The sequence below is a fragment of the Lepus europaeus genome, unplaced genomic scaffold (assembly GCF_033115175.1).
Source record: "Lepus europaeus isolate LE1 unplaced genomic scaffold, mLepTim1.pri SCAFFOLD_3_1, whole genome shotgun sequence".
In the NCBI taxonomy this organism is placed as follows: Eukaryota; Metazoa; Chordata; class Mammalia; order Lagomorpha; family Leporidae; genus Lepus; species Lepus europaeus.
In genome coordinates this window covers 10793561-10808242 of record NW_026909276.1, presented here as the reverse complement: position 1 = coordinate 10808242, position 14682 = coordinate 10793561, and positions in this window count along the sequence as shown.

Sequence of the window (14682 nt, the reverse complement as noted above, 5' to 3'; positions counted from 1 at the left end):
CAGTGGGCCACTGTGGCCAATTGGAGAGTGAGCCAGTGGAGGTAGCTCCTGCCTTGGTGCTGTTGCAACTGGTCCAGCATCCCTGCCCCTCAAGATATCCAGTAACTACACTGAGAATTTTTGTTTAAAAAAGTCTCAGCAGAGATAAGTGCCACTGACCGCTGTTGTATGGCTATAAATTATATTTGAGTGTGGTCTAGAAATGTCCATGCAATGCTAGATTCTGGAATCTGAAGACCCTCACCTACAAGATAAAGCAATGCCCTAGCATGAGGTTTGACTAGCCAATTTTTTAAAAAATATTTTATTTATTTTTGAAAGTCAGAGTTACACAGAAAGAGGGGAGGCAGAGAGAGAGAGAAAGAGAGAGAGAGAGAGAGAGAGAGAGAGAGAAAGAGTTCTTCCATCTGATGGTTCACTCCCCAATTGACTTCAACAGCCAGAGCTGTGTTGATCTGAAGCCAGGAGCCAGGAGTCTCCTCTGGGTCTCCCATGTGGGTGCAGGGGCCTAGGGACCTGGGCCATCCTCCACTGCTCTCCCAGGCCACAACAGAGAGCTGGATCATAAGTGAAGCAGCCTGGTCTCAAACCAGCTCTCATATGGATGCTGGCACCTCAGGCGTTAACCCACTGTGCCACAGTGCCCGGCCCCTGATTAGCCAATTTGAGGTAGGCTACACAAGCAGGTTAGAGTCCTCTTTGCAGATTTTGCCCATGACAAAGCAGGGCTTGAATCCTTCCAAAGGCACTAGGATCCTTGTTAGCATCTGTGATTTGAGAAATTGTCAGAAATGCCTGGCTCTTTTTCCTTCTGCTTTTTTGTTTGATCAGGCTGGCCTCAAAGGGAAATTCTTTCCCCATGTTTCTTTCCCAGTACACCCTGGCTCCGAACCTTTGCCCTCCATCCTATTTTCCTTCTCTACTCAACTTGTACAATCTTTATGATTGCATTTTGTGTATCTTGTTTTGACATTTTTCTTTCTTTCTTTTTTTTTTTTTTTGACAGGCAGAGTGGACAGTGAGAGAGAGAGAGACAAAGAGAAAGGTCTTCCTTTTGCCATTGGTTCACCCTCCAATGGCCGCCACGGTTGGCGCGCTGTGGCCGGCGCACCACGCTGATCCGATGGCAGGAGCCAGGTGCTTCTCCTGGTCTCCCATGGGGTGCAGGGCCCAAGCACTTGGGCCATCCTCCACTGCACTCCCTGGCCACAGCAGAGAGCTAGCCTGGAAGAGGGGCAACCGGGACAGGATCAGTGCCCCAACCGGGACTAGAACCCGGTGTGCCAGCGCCGCAAGGCGGAGGATTAGCCTAGTGAGCCGCGGCACCGGCCCATTGTTTTCACATTTTTCTAAACTGTGGATTCAGAAAAAATCTTCCCAGAGGGACGTTTTTCTCCTAAACTCCCTTGAGGCATTAGCAACCACCCTCCTATTTTCATTAAACTAAAATCATGGGGAGGCTCTCCACCTGAGTTGTTCTGCCCCAGATTTGATTCCTGGCTTTAATCTTTGGGTATTCCTGGCTACCTGAGAGCCAAATAAAGGCACTCAAAAAGCTGCTTATTTTTACATTTCAGAAACTGCTATGAACAGTTCTGTGTGAAAGATCAGGTCAATATCCATATTCAGATGGACCTGGTGTCAGGATAGCAAGATTTATAGTTTGACTTTGGTAAAATCTTGCCATAGCTAGGTACCTAGAAGAAGCTACCCCAGAGGACAGGAATCATGAAGCAGAAGATTAAGGTGTTACTTGGGACACATGTATCCCATATTAGAGTGTCAGTCAAGTCCTGGTTAGGGTCCAGGTTCCAGTGAATATGCCCAGGAAGCAGAGGATGATACCTCAGGTGGTTGTGTCTCTGCCACTCATGTTAGACCCAGCTGAATTCCAGGTTTTTGGCTTCTGCATGATCCAGCCACTGCACTTGTGACCACTTGGGGAGTGAATCAGCAGATACATCTTTTTCTCTCGTGTAACTCTGCTGTTTGATGAAAACCTGGAGTCCATCACTAAAAATTACTTCTGCAGATGAGAGCCATAATCTCCAAGCATCAGGCCAATAATAACTCATTAGGAATTGTTCTTGGTACTAGGCACAAAGTTCAAAAGTCTGGAGCCGACGCCGTGGCTCACTAGGCTAATCCTCCGCCTTGTGGCGCCGGCACACCGGGTTCTAGTCCCGGTCGGGGCACCAGATTCTGTCCCGGTTGCCCCTCTTCCAGGCCAGCTCTCTGCTGTGGCCAGGGAGTGCAGTGGAGGATGGCCCAAGTGCTTGGGCCCTGCACCCCATGGGAGACCAGGAGAAGCACCTGGCTCCTGCCATCGGATCAGCCCGGTGCACCGGCCGCAGCACACCAACCGCGGCGGCCATTGGAGGGTGAACCAACGGCAAAAGAAAGACCTTTCTCTCTGTCTCTCTCTCTCACTGTCCACTCTGCCTGTCAAAAAAAAAAGTCTGGGACACTTGAAATAAGAAATTTTATTCACAATTTTCAGAGATGCCAATGTTTGAAATTGTAATAAATTTCACCAGTTCATTGAGTCTCATATAATTATTTTCTCTTGTTTTATCTCCATCAGCAGTTTCACACATCTGTTATTTTTCAGAGTTCTGGAAATTTTTGGTTACTCCACTGATCTTTCATGAGAAACCTGTCTTCTCAATGTTGATGTTTGTTCCATCTCACACATATCCATGAATCCAGCAAGGTATGTGACATCAGTTTGAACCTTGCTGCTGATTCTGATCCAACACGACATACATATCTTCTTTACCTCCTCTCCAGTCAATGTATACTTGAGTCTATTTCTCAGGAAGATGACAAGAGGGAGGTATCCCTTAGGTTGTGGGAAACTTATTTCAGATTCTGAGCTGTCCAGGCATCCTTCTGAGTGCTCTTGTGGTGAGAGAAGTTCACAGAGTGGCAAAGGCTGAGCCTCGTGGGACCTCTATCAGCAGCAGACTGGAGAAGCTGCGTTTGGCTGCATGAAGAAAAAGACTTCTGCCTCACTTCCCATCCAGCTCTTTGTTATGGCCTGGTTAAGCAGTAGAAGATGGCCCAAGTCCTTGGGCTCCTGCACCCACGTGGGAGACCTGGAAGAAGCTCCTGGTTCCTGGCTCTTGGCTTCAGATTGGTGCAGTCCAGCCATTGTGGCTATCTGGGGAATGAACCAGTGGATGGAAGAGCTCTCTCGCTCTCTCTCTCTCTCTCTCTCTCTCTCTCTTTCTCCCCTCTCTGTGTAACTCTGACTTTCAAAAAAATAAATAAATCTTAAGAACAAAAAAAGAGAAAATACCCCTCTCTGGGTCTTAGGCTTTTGAATAAAAATCCACCTGGGCCTTATACTGGCATAAATAATAAATACTTCCTGTTAAAGGCTTTGGTGTCTCATCTCTGTACAAAAATCTCACTACAGGATGGACTCTCACATCTGCTTCAAAGGCCTCTATGGGTCCCATTTGCCAGGCCCTCTGGACCCAAGGTTCTGTGTATGTGTGGCTCATACTAGAATCCTGCCCCAGGATGATATAGCATTCTGGGGTGGTGTTCTGGGGGTGATGGAGGGGACTATAACCTTTCTGAGCCTGTTTTCTTATCTGAAAAATAAGAATACCCTTCACAGGGGTGTGTTGAGGATTAAAAATAATGTCTGCCAATGCAGCCTATCTGGCCCTCCGGATGGCGATTCCATCATTTTAGTGGAAAACTCAGAGGTTTCACTTCATTAAGCCATGCAGAACAGCTTCTCCAGAAGTCCTCACGGGGGCAGATTTCTGAAGTCTCCACTGGAGGTGGACCTAACCCCCACACAACCCCGCTCTCCAGCAGGCTTCCCTTCTTCAATGGCTTCATCCCCAAGAGGTTTTTGAATTTGAGTAAAGATGTGGCTCTGATCTTTCTTTTTTCCAGTGAAAAGCTGCAAACAAATTATAAGGCTAAACACTGTTGTACATAAATAGATTATGATGTATCAAATAATAGGCTTGAGGGGGAAAGGCCAGACAAAAAGCAGAACCTACTTGGGTATTGGTAGTGGCATTCTTGGATGATGGAGGTACTGCTTTTTTTTCTGATTGATCTTTTCAGCATTTCCCTTTTTTCCAAAATGAACCACATTGTATTAGATTAAAGTAAAAAGAAAAAAAATACCCAAGTTTTTGTGAGCTTGGTAAGGTATTTTTCTTTTTTAAAGATTTATTTATTTACTTGAAACTTAGAGTTACACAGAGAGAGAAGGAGAGGCAGAGAGAGAGAGGTCTTCCATTCTCTGGTTCACTCCCCAGCTGGCCGCAAGGGTTGGAGCTGGGCTGAGCTGAAGCCAGGAGCCAGGAGCTTCTTCTGGGTCTTACACACAGGTGCAGGGGTCTAAGGACTTGGGCCATCTACTGTTTTTCTAGGCCATAGCAGAGAGCTGGATTGGAAGTGGAGCAGCCAGGACTCAAACTGGAGCCCATACGGGATGCTGGCACTGCAGGCGGCAGCTTTACCCTCTATGCCACGGTGCCAGCCCCCAAAGCCACAGCTTTTATAGTGTTGATCCCTTTTCTTATCCTGATTTTTTACACAGATATAATGTATCTGCAATGTTTTATCCTGGCTCTTAAAAATTTTTACTATTTATTTGAGAGACACAACAGAGAAACAGAACACTCTCATCCACTGGTTTACTTTCCAAATGCCTGCAACAATGCAGGATAGGCAGGGAGAAAGCAAGAAGCCAAGAACTCATTCCAGATTTCTCATCTGCAAGGATCAAATTACTTAAATGATCACCTGTGGCTAAGGAAGCTGGACTAAAGAGCTAGAGTGCAATTTGAACCCAGACACTCTGATATGGGATGCAGGCACCTTAATCACCAGACTAACCACCACTTCATGTCATACATTGATAGTTTTTGGAAGCATTTTTTATGACTGTGATGTTCCATTAAATAGATATGTGATAACTTCTTAAACAAAGGTAGGTTAAATTTATTGGCCACTTAGGTTGTTTTGACATTTTTGTCATCATAAAGCTATTCAATAAATATTAATTGAGTATCTATGTGATAATACTAGATGCTGGACATCATCTTAGCACTGTGATATAGCTCCCAGGGAAATAGTAAGGCCACATATTACCATGTTTCTACTTTTTCTATTATTCAAGCTTCTTCCTTAAGAGTCTGAATTGATGAATGAGTTCAGGTTGGGAAAAATGAAAATATTTCATTGATGAACAGTATCAAACTTCACTGATGAGCAATAAAGATATTAGAAGCCATTGAACGCGATGGCATCATATTCCATCACCAACTACTCCCTCCCTCATGCTTTGAACATTTTAGTAGCTGACTTGTCATTCTATTAACTACCACTTCTGTCAAATTCTTGGTTTTCTAAAATGTATGTGAAAGGTTGGAGGCGGGGAGAAACAGGCAAGACTTGTGTCTGCAGAGGCTGACCTAGAGCATGCAAAAGGCCACAGCCCTAGGGAACAAGACATGCCTACACAAGAGATTGTTTAGGCTACCTGACCCTCAACCCTGACCCATGTAAAGCAAATAAAAGTATATGAACATTGAAAGGCAGGGCTCAGACCTGTGAATCTGCAGTCCCCTGGCCCTCACATTTTTTCTACCTGAATGTGCCCCTGAGTAGATTTTTATCTGCCAACACACAGGGGTGGCTGGACCAACCTGGCAATCGGCAGAAATAATTCACTCCCTAAATGCCTGTAGCAGCCAAGGTTACTATGGGCTAAAGCCAATAGCCTAGAACTCTACCCAGGGTCTCTTACATTGTTGCAGGAATCCAAATGCTTGACCCATATTCTGTTGCCTTTCCCATCCCCAACCCTGGGAAGCATATTATCAGGAAGCTGGATTGGAAGTGGAGTAGCTGGGAATCAAATCACTACTCTAATATGTGATGGTAGCATTGCTCACAGCAGCTTACCTTGCTGCACAACAACACTGGCTACATCTGTTACTTTTAGATGAAGGCTGTTATGAACAGCTTACACTAGCAGTTTGGAATGCTACAACTTCTCCATGAGAGCAGAGTTTACATGTAAATTATCTCTAAACTCTTCTGCATAGGGTTTTTATGCTCTATCATATGTATTTATGCATCCAGTTGTTTCTGTAAGTGTAGATTTATAGATAGCTATTTTATATCTTGGGTATATTCCAATGATATTTCATTTACTTTCTTATGGACATATTCCGACTTTGGCCATCAGGAGATTTTTCAATTGGTTTCTGAATCCTTGACCATACTCACAACCATTTCTTTTTAGCACTTCTTTACTTCTAGTGCTGCAAGATGTTCCTGGCTTATTTTGTATATTACTTGCCTCATCTTAACTCAGTCATTCATCTGAAGAATTTGGGTGCCTTTAATTGGAGAATGGCATAAAAACTGAGGATCAGATTATGAGGTATGCATGCTGCTACAGAGAAGAAGTTACTTTTAGGCCCACTCAGCTAATAGCAGGAGTAACCATATTCAGTAACCTATGTGGATACATGTTATTGCCATTGTGTAGAAACAAACAAGACTCTCACTCAAACTTTGGATATTGAGAACAATGATTCCATGTGTGCACACACACACATAGACTATGAGAATCTGTTATGTATTATTTCACACAAAATGAATTTCTGTAGAGAGAAGAGTGGCTTCCCAGGAGGTTCAAACACATAACTTGAAATAGCAGGGAAAGAAGATTTGTTTCTGGTTTTGTAAGGGTTACAGTTTGGGCTGGGATAAGGACCCTGTGTTTGACTTGAACTCATACTGGTGCAAAGAAGGAACACTTGGGTTTTCTTAACAGCCTCCCTAGATGTAGAAAAGTAGTAGAAGCCACTTGGGTGAGGCTTCAAAGATACCCCAGTTAAAATAAAATAAAATAAAATAAAATAAAATAAAATAAAATAAAATAAAATAAAAACCAGAATCTTACTCTTCATCATAATACACATAGCAGTAAAGATTTTACATGCAGCATTTTAACTGTGATAGTAGCCCAAATGACTCCATTTTGCTTTGTAAAAACTGTTGTATTTGTGACTAGACTTATGCTTAAGAAACAAGTTATGCCTGCTTGAGGATTTTAGAATATGGTCTTGAGAAAGTCAGCTGAATTTGCCAAGTAATATAGCCTACCCCAGTCAGCAGGACCAGAGGCTGGGATTTGTGACTACAGGCTCAAAGTTAACCTCTTTGACTCTGAGCAGCCTTCTTATTTTCTGGCCGGAGCCCAACATGCAGCAGGGCCTATCATTGATGCCCCTTAGTCCTGATTCCCCCATTCTGGTCTCATCTGAGACAATCCTGCTACCCTGAGATGCTGCGATAGTCTTGGTGACAATCACATCCTCCTTCTCCCAACATTTCTGGCTTCTTGAATTAACCTGCTTTCATGCATCAGTTCTTGACTCTTAAATATTGGTCTGCAAGCAGAGAGAAACTTTTCCTTGTTTTTGGTAAAATATCTATATCAAGAAAACATGAATTTATACTATATATTTAGTTCAATATTACATGCTTCATTCTTCCCTACTCATCATCTCTACTCCCTCCTTAACAGTGAGAATCTTGATTCCCATCACATAATAATTCTGCTTCAGAATGTATGTATAGTGATTTAGAATTAACAAGTGCAGCCAATAATGCAGCCATATCAACTACCATATAAAATGTATGCAAACTCCTTTTGTCATTGAGTTTGAAAATGCCACTCTTTTCCTTCTTAAAATATTTATTTATCTATGCATTTGAAAGGCAAACTTATAGAGTGATAGGGAGACATAGAGAGATAGAAATCTCCCTCAGCTGGTTCACTCCACAAATGGCCACAATGGCCAGGGCTGGGCCAGACTGAAGCCAGGAGCCAGGAGTTTCATTCAGGTCTCACATGTGGGAGAAGGATCAGAAGTAGAGTGGCCACAAAGGAGCTAGCACCCATATGGGTCTCTGGCTTTGCAAGCAATGGCTTAACCTGCTATACCACAATACTGGCCCCAGTAACACTCTTTTCCAAGTTTTTAACATTGGAAGCTTATACCTCAGGCTCTTTAGTAAAGTGCTTCATGCTTCTTTTATCCTCTTATCACAATTAATTAGTGCTACTTCTACCCTTTTATTACAATATGCAGATGTTCAGGCTTTGCTCTACCACTGTATGTAGGAAGAGGGTCCTCAAAAGGTTCACATATATGCATATTATTAAAAATTAATATTTCAAACAATTGTAATTTAAAAAGAACATGTATTTTATTAACTTTTCTTACTCAGATTGTTAAATACTAGAACATGACAATGTGCTTTGACATTTACTTTTTTTAAGAAATATTTTGTTTATTTGAGAGAGTTATAGACAGTGAGAAGGAGAAACAGAGAGAAAGGTCTTCCATCTGCTGATTCACTCCCCAAATGGATGCCATGGCTGGTGCTGCACCAATCCGAAGCCAGGAGCCAGGTGCTTCTTCCTGGTCTCCCATGCAGGTGCAGGGCCCAAGGACTTGGGCTATCCTCCACTGCCTTCCCCAGGCCACAGAAGAGAGCTGGACTGGAAGTGGAGCAGCTGGGTTTTGAACCGGTGCCCATATAGGATGCTGGTGCTTCAGGCCAGGGTGTTAACCCACTGCACCACAGCACTGGCCCCTTTGACATTTACTTTAACCTAGTTTTCTTTGTTGTCAGTTCAATCTTTATGTACAAACACATAAAAAAATCAAAATAGGGATATTCAATTAGTGTGTAGATTGTTTTTATTGTGAAGTATAACTGCAACAAAATGAGATTTTATAATATATTTTGTCTCTAATATGAACATGAAAGAGTTGAAAATCTGTGTTGGGAAACACTCTTAACTATACTGTGAAACAAGAAATTTTAACAGCTAGAAGGATCAATTAGAGTGGATTGTGCCAAAAATACATATTCAAAAAAATCTCTAAATATGTATGTATATAATTGAAACTATGATTGTTTATCTTATCAATTATCATTGCACTATGGAAGAAAGAATCGGAAGCTTCAAAAACTCTTATTGGAGAGTTGGGAGTTAAACACAAGCAATACAAACTTCTGACTTAAAGGAGGCTATAACAAACAATTCAGATATTCTTGTCATATTCTCTGTGATGTCTCTAAACATAATTTTTATTTGAGAATAAATAAATACAGTATATATATATACATTGAAGATGATTAGAGAATTACAGAAAGCCATGTGCCCTGAGGGCCTGGTTTCCACCACTCAACCGCAATTAGTATGGCCTGGATACTCACACACCTGAGAGCTATTAACCTCCATTACAGAACTTCTAAGAAAACAGTCACCACGTGCCAACGTGACAGTTACTGACAGACTGCATATACAACAGTGGCCATCAGAGGATGGGACTGTTACTGTCCATCATCTAGTGACATTGCAGTGCATGCCGTGTCTAGGAGCATGCAGTTCACACAAAACCATGGCCACCAGGCAGGACACGTCACAGAGGGAACGGAGGGCCCAGGGGAGTGTGCAGCCAACGACCAGGCATTCCTTCTACAGGACACATATTAAGATTTCCAGATGCCCTTGAGACTTGTCTGATCTGTTTCTAGCTTATTTCTACCAAGGTGGCCGCTCTAGGAGAACTATGACCAGCAGTAAAGTTAGATTCAGTGTGAGTCAAGGCAACTCAACCACATCTATGAAGTAGTAGAAGTTTACTACTTAGAGATGTCAGAAGAGGGCCCTATACCCCCAGGTCACTGGTAAGGAAAAAACTCTCAGAGGGTCAACTCCATGGAGTCCACGGGACAGGTGAAAGTGAAAGTAGGAGGGGGACGACTGAGACCAGGAGGAAGGGGCGGGGCCGGGCGTGTGATGCAGCAGGTGCGATATCACCAAGCGGCAGAAGTAGCAACCACAAATTCTGGACGTTGGCGGAGGCTGAGTCCATGAAGAGTGGGGCTGCCCTGCAGAGTGGGGGCGGCAGCCGCAGGCACGAAGAGTAGGGTGGCCCCAAAGAGTGGGACAGCTGCGACAGTGGCAGCCATGAATCCTGGCAAGGCTGCAGCATTGGAAGCGAAGTGTGGGGAGGAGGCAATGTTGAGCGTGGGAAGATGGCGGCCGCGGTGGTTAAACAACGGGCCTTGAGCGTGGTCCCAGCGGCGGTGGGGGCGAAGTTAGACCTCAGGCTTCTGTGCAGTGAGGAAGCCTGGGGCTGCCAAGGGGAGCCTGGGGCTGCAGCAGAGGTGGCGGCTACGGCGCTGGCCTGAGGAGCTCACTGGTGATTGAGTTTATCTTTGAGGCAGTGACAGATCCAGGGCCTACCTCAGTGGAGTGCAGTCACAGCACCTGCTGGCAGCAGGCCTCTTAGGGTCCCAGCAGCAGAGGCTCAGACGTGAGGAGGAGGAGACTGGAGTCGGCCGGGCCCTGGAGGACACGGGGCTGAAGCTGGACCTGAAAGTGATACCGAAGTTCAACAACGACGTGCTCCTCTCTGAGTTTCAGATGCTGCTCGGCATTGGCTTAACCTGGCCGCCTGTGCCTTCCTCCTGGACAGGAACAGCAGGTGAGTCAGTCTGGCCAGACTGACACTGTCAGCAGCCTGGGGGCACCAAGGTTAAGGGAAAGGATCCCCAAGCCCTGGAGGCAGTGAGGTGGGCCTCTGTCCTGCAGCAGAGAGGGGCCGCAGGTATGGGGAGAAATCTGGGGTCCAAGGGCACCTAGAGGAGAATTAGGGGCCACAGAGACAGGAGGGGAAGAAGGGATATTGGGGACTGAGTTTCTCTGGGGTTCTGCAGGGAATCAGGGGGCCGAGAAGACTTGGGTGTGGCGGCATGGGAGGTAGACCTGGGGGGAAAGTCGTGTGCTGTTGACAAAGAGTAAAACCCCAGCACTTCTGGATTTGAAAGACTGAGAAAAAAGGTCAGGGTTTAGAGTTCAGGACCAAGGTTGACAGCACTGGAGGGAAACTCTGGAGGAGGGTTATGCTGGGTCTTAGTCCACCCGTACAAGGATGGACTGGGTCCGAGGAAAGGTAAGTGCACCGCTCGCCCGTTCCCCAGCCTCCCGATCCCAGAGACAATCAGACGCAGCGGGGAGCCAAGTCTAGCAAGGACTCATTTACTTCCTGCGAAACAGAACCTTTTATAGCACAAAACTGCAGAGTCATTGGGGCAGGGCTAAGGACCAACCAATCACTTAAACGGTCATTTTATGGGGGGATTTCTATAGGACTAGCCATATGTCTATACACTTGTTACTAGTTTTGTCACCTCCCCTGATGTTGTGCATCCAATTAGTTTTAGTGGTAAACAACTTTGGATTCTGCCCACCTTACTTCCTTTGGGCACCATCATGTAACTAATTTCCCCACAGGGTTAGGTGCCTTGAAAGAGCTGGGAGAGGGGAGAACAAGTAATTTGTGTGTGTCTCCATCCAAGGATAGATAGGAAAAGGGAAGAACATTATTGCTGAAAGCAGATGACTTTTGCAAGAGCTGTAGCAGGGATTCATGGGATATGTGAGATGGGGCCTGTGGAAAATCCTTAGGAAAAGTGGGGGAAAGGAGAATTTGGGAGGAGGGACCTTTCTGAAAGGACTGGAGCATGAGTGCAGTGTTAATTAGGAAACTTCAAGAAAGGTCTCCAGGATATTGGGATTCAAGAAGGAGCTTACCTGAAAGAAAACTGGGTTGATAAGGAGTTTGAGAAAATGGAGAATTTGACTTAGGCTGAGAATGAAACATTTTTTGGCTTGTGATCACTTTGTAGGACTGAATGGGGCAGAACACTCTGGCTCACTAAAGAAGTGTTTCTTGGCTTTGGAAGAGTTATCTGTTAATTGACAGGTTTTTTTTTTCTAAATACTTTAAATAATGCTGGGAGCTACATTATTGTACTTGAAAAAGTTTGTGGGAAGAAAAATTGTATGTTTGTTTTGGTATAAAATTTTTTGATAATCCATGCATAGCTTTGTCATGATACATATTTTCCATAAACATTTTACACATGGAAAGTTCATATTATTTAATATTCTGAAGCTTTTTATCATGTTAGAATTTATGCTCACTTGTGACTAGAGGAAATTTATCAGGGTATGTTTGTCATGTCTTAACTGAGAAGTAGAGATAACCATAGTTACAGCCCCAGAAAGCTGTGATGAGGATCAAAAAGCTTAAGGTGTGTAGATCCCTCAGCCAAGCACCTGGCATAAGCCTGCAAGAAGTGCTAGTAAGGACCACCCTTTTTACTATAGTTGTGCATTACCAGATTAACCCCTGAAAGAGGTAAATGCTTCTAAATGTAAATTCATGAACTCTTGACATCTTAAATTATATAAAAGGCACTGGACCTACAAGTAACTGTGCTTTCATCAATTATTGAAGTATGTCAGTTCAAAATTGTTTACTAAGCTTTTGTTAGAAATTAAGTTACTTAGAATAAGGAATAATTCTAACAAGTATATGGTAACCAAATTTAAGAGAAAAGGTTACAAAACTGTGATACACAGACATACTTTTAGTGAAGTTATGGAATATAAGAGATATGTTTTAAATAAAGGAAAAGGTAATATTTGCCCTAAAGTACAATGGTGTTTGGCACAGAGAAAGAGGAACAAAACAGGACAATCAGCTGAGGAAAATATAAAGTGTTGTAGATTTGTGGTAGATTGGCTGAGGTTATCATGGAATTGGCCACATGAGTTTCTGGAAATTGAGCATTAATACAAAAGGCACATTGACATGAAGATAGAATTTGGTCCTACATGTTAATGTTAAAACAACCAGGTTTTCTGTTAGGAAAAAGTTGACAAGAAGTTTTGATCTTTGATTTTTGAACTCTGCTCTTAGAGTTTTTCAACCCATATTTGATTGTAATTTTCCATGTTGCAACTTTTCTTTTTTTTACAGTTTGCATTTAGTTGGAAACTTCCTCAGTTTGTCAGTCAGCTCCTGTAGCTTAAAAGTTTAGAGAGCAGGGTGATTTGATTCTGACCTCTAGCTTTTCTTGAGGTATTTAAATTGTTCTAAGTAGTAGGGCGAATATGAGTCTAATTCTATTCAAGAGTTTCTTCTTTGCTGTTTTAGTAACTGAGCTAGGAAATGAGAACTTCATGCGTAGCATATCTTGGGTTCTCTGGTTTTTTTTAAACTTATTTAATAAATATAAATTTCCAAAGTACAGCTTTTGGATTATAGTGCCCCCCATAAATACCCTCCCATCTGCAATCATCCCATCTCCCACTCCCTCTCCCATCCCATTCACATCAAGATTCAGTTTCAATTATCTTTATGTACAGAAGATCAGTTTAGTATATACTAAGTAAAGATTTCAACAATTTGCACCCACACAGAAACACAAAGTATAAAGTACTGTTTGAGTACTAGTTATACCATTAATTCACATAGTACAACATATTAAGGACAGAGATCCTACATGGGGAGTAAGTGCATAATGACTCCTATTGTTGATTTAACAATTGACACTCTTATTTATGACATCAGTAATCACCTGAGGCTCTTGTCATGAGCTGCCAATGCTATGGATGCCCTTGAGTTCACCAACTCTGATCTTTTTTAGACAAGCTCATAGTCAAAGTGGAAGTTCTCTCCTCCCTTCAGAGAAAGTTACCTCCTTCTTTAATGGCCCATTCTTTCAACTGGGATCTCACTCACAGAGATCTTTCATTTAGGTTTTTTTTTTTTTGACAGTGTCTTGGCTTTCCATGCCTGAAATACTCTCATGGGGCTTTTTAGCCAGATCCGAATGCCTTCAGGGCTGATTCTGAGGCCAGAGTGCTGTTTAGGACATCCGCCATTCTATGAGTCTGCTGTGTATTCTGCTTCCCATGTTGGATCATTCTCTCCTTTTTAATTATATCAGATAGTATTAGCAGACACTAGTCTTGTTTATGTGATCCCTTTGACACTTAATCCTATCATTGTGATCAATTATGAACTAAAGCTGATCAATTTGGCTAGTGACATGGCATTGGTACATGTCACCTTGATGGGATTGAATTGGAATCCCCTAGCACGTTTCTAACTCTACCATTAGGGGTAAGTCCGATTGAGCATGTGCTGAACTGTACATCTCCTCCGTTTCTTATTCCCACTCATATTTAACAGGAATCACTTTTCAGTTAAATTTAAACACCTAAGAATAATTGTGTGTTAATTAAAGAGTTCAACCAATGGTATTAAGTAGAACAAAAAAAATACTAAGAGTAATAAAGTAGTAAGTTGTTCCTCGACAATCAGTACAAGGGTGGATAAAGTCATTGTTTCTCATAGTATCAGTTTCACTTCAACAGGTTTCCTTTAGGTGCTCAGTTAGTTGTCACTGATCAGGGAGAACATAAGATATTTGTCCCTTTGGGACTGGCTTATTTCACTCAGCATGATGTTTTCCAGATTCCTCCATTTTGTTGTAAATGACCAGATTTCAATGTTTTTTACTGCTGCATAGTATTCTGTAGAGTACATGTCCCATAATTTCTTTATCCAGTCTACCGGTGATGGACATTTAAATTGGTTCCAGGTCCTAGCTATTGTGAATTGAGCTTCAATAAAAATTGAGATGCAGACAGCTTGTTTACCAATTTAATTTCCTTTGGGTTAATTCCAAGGAGTGGGATGGCTGGGTTGTATGGTAGAGTTATATTCAGGTTTCTGAGCAATCTCGAAA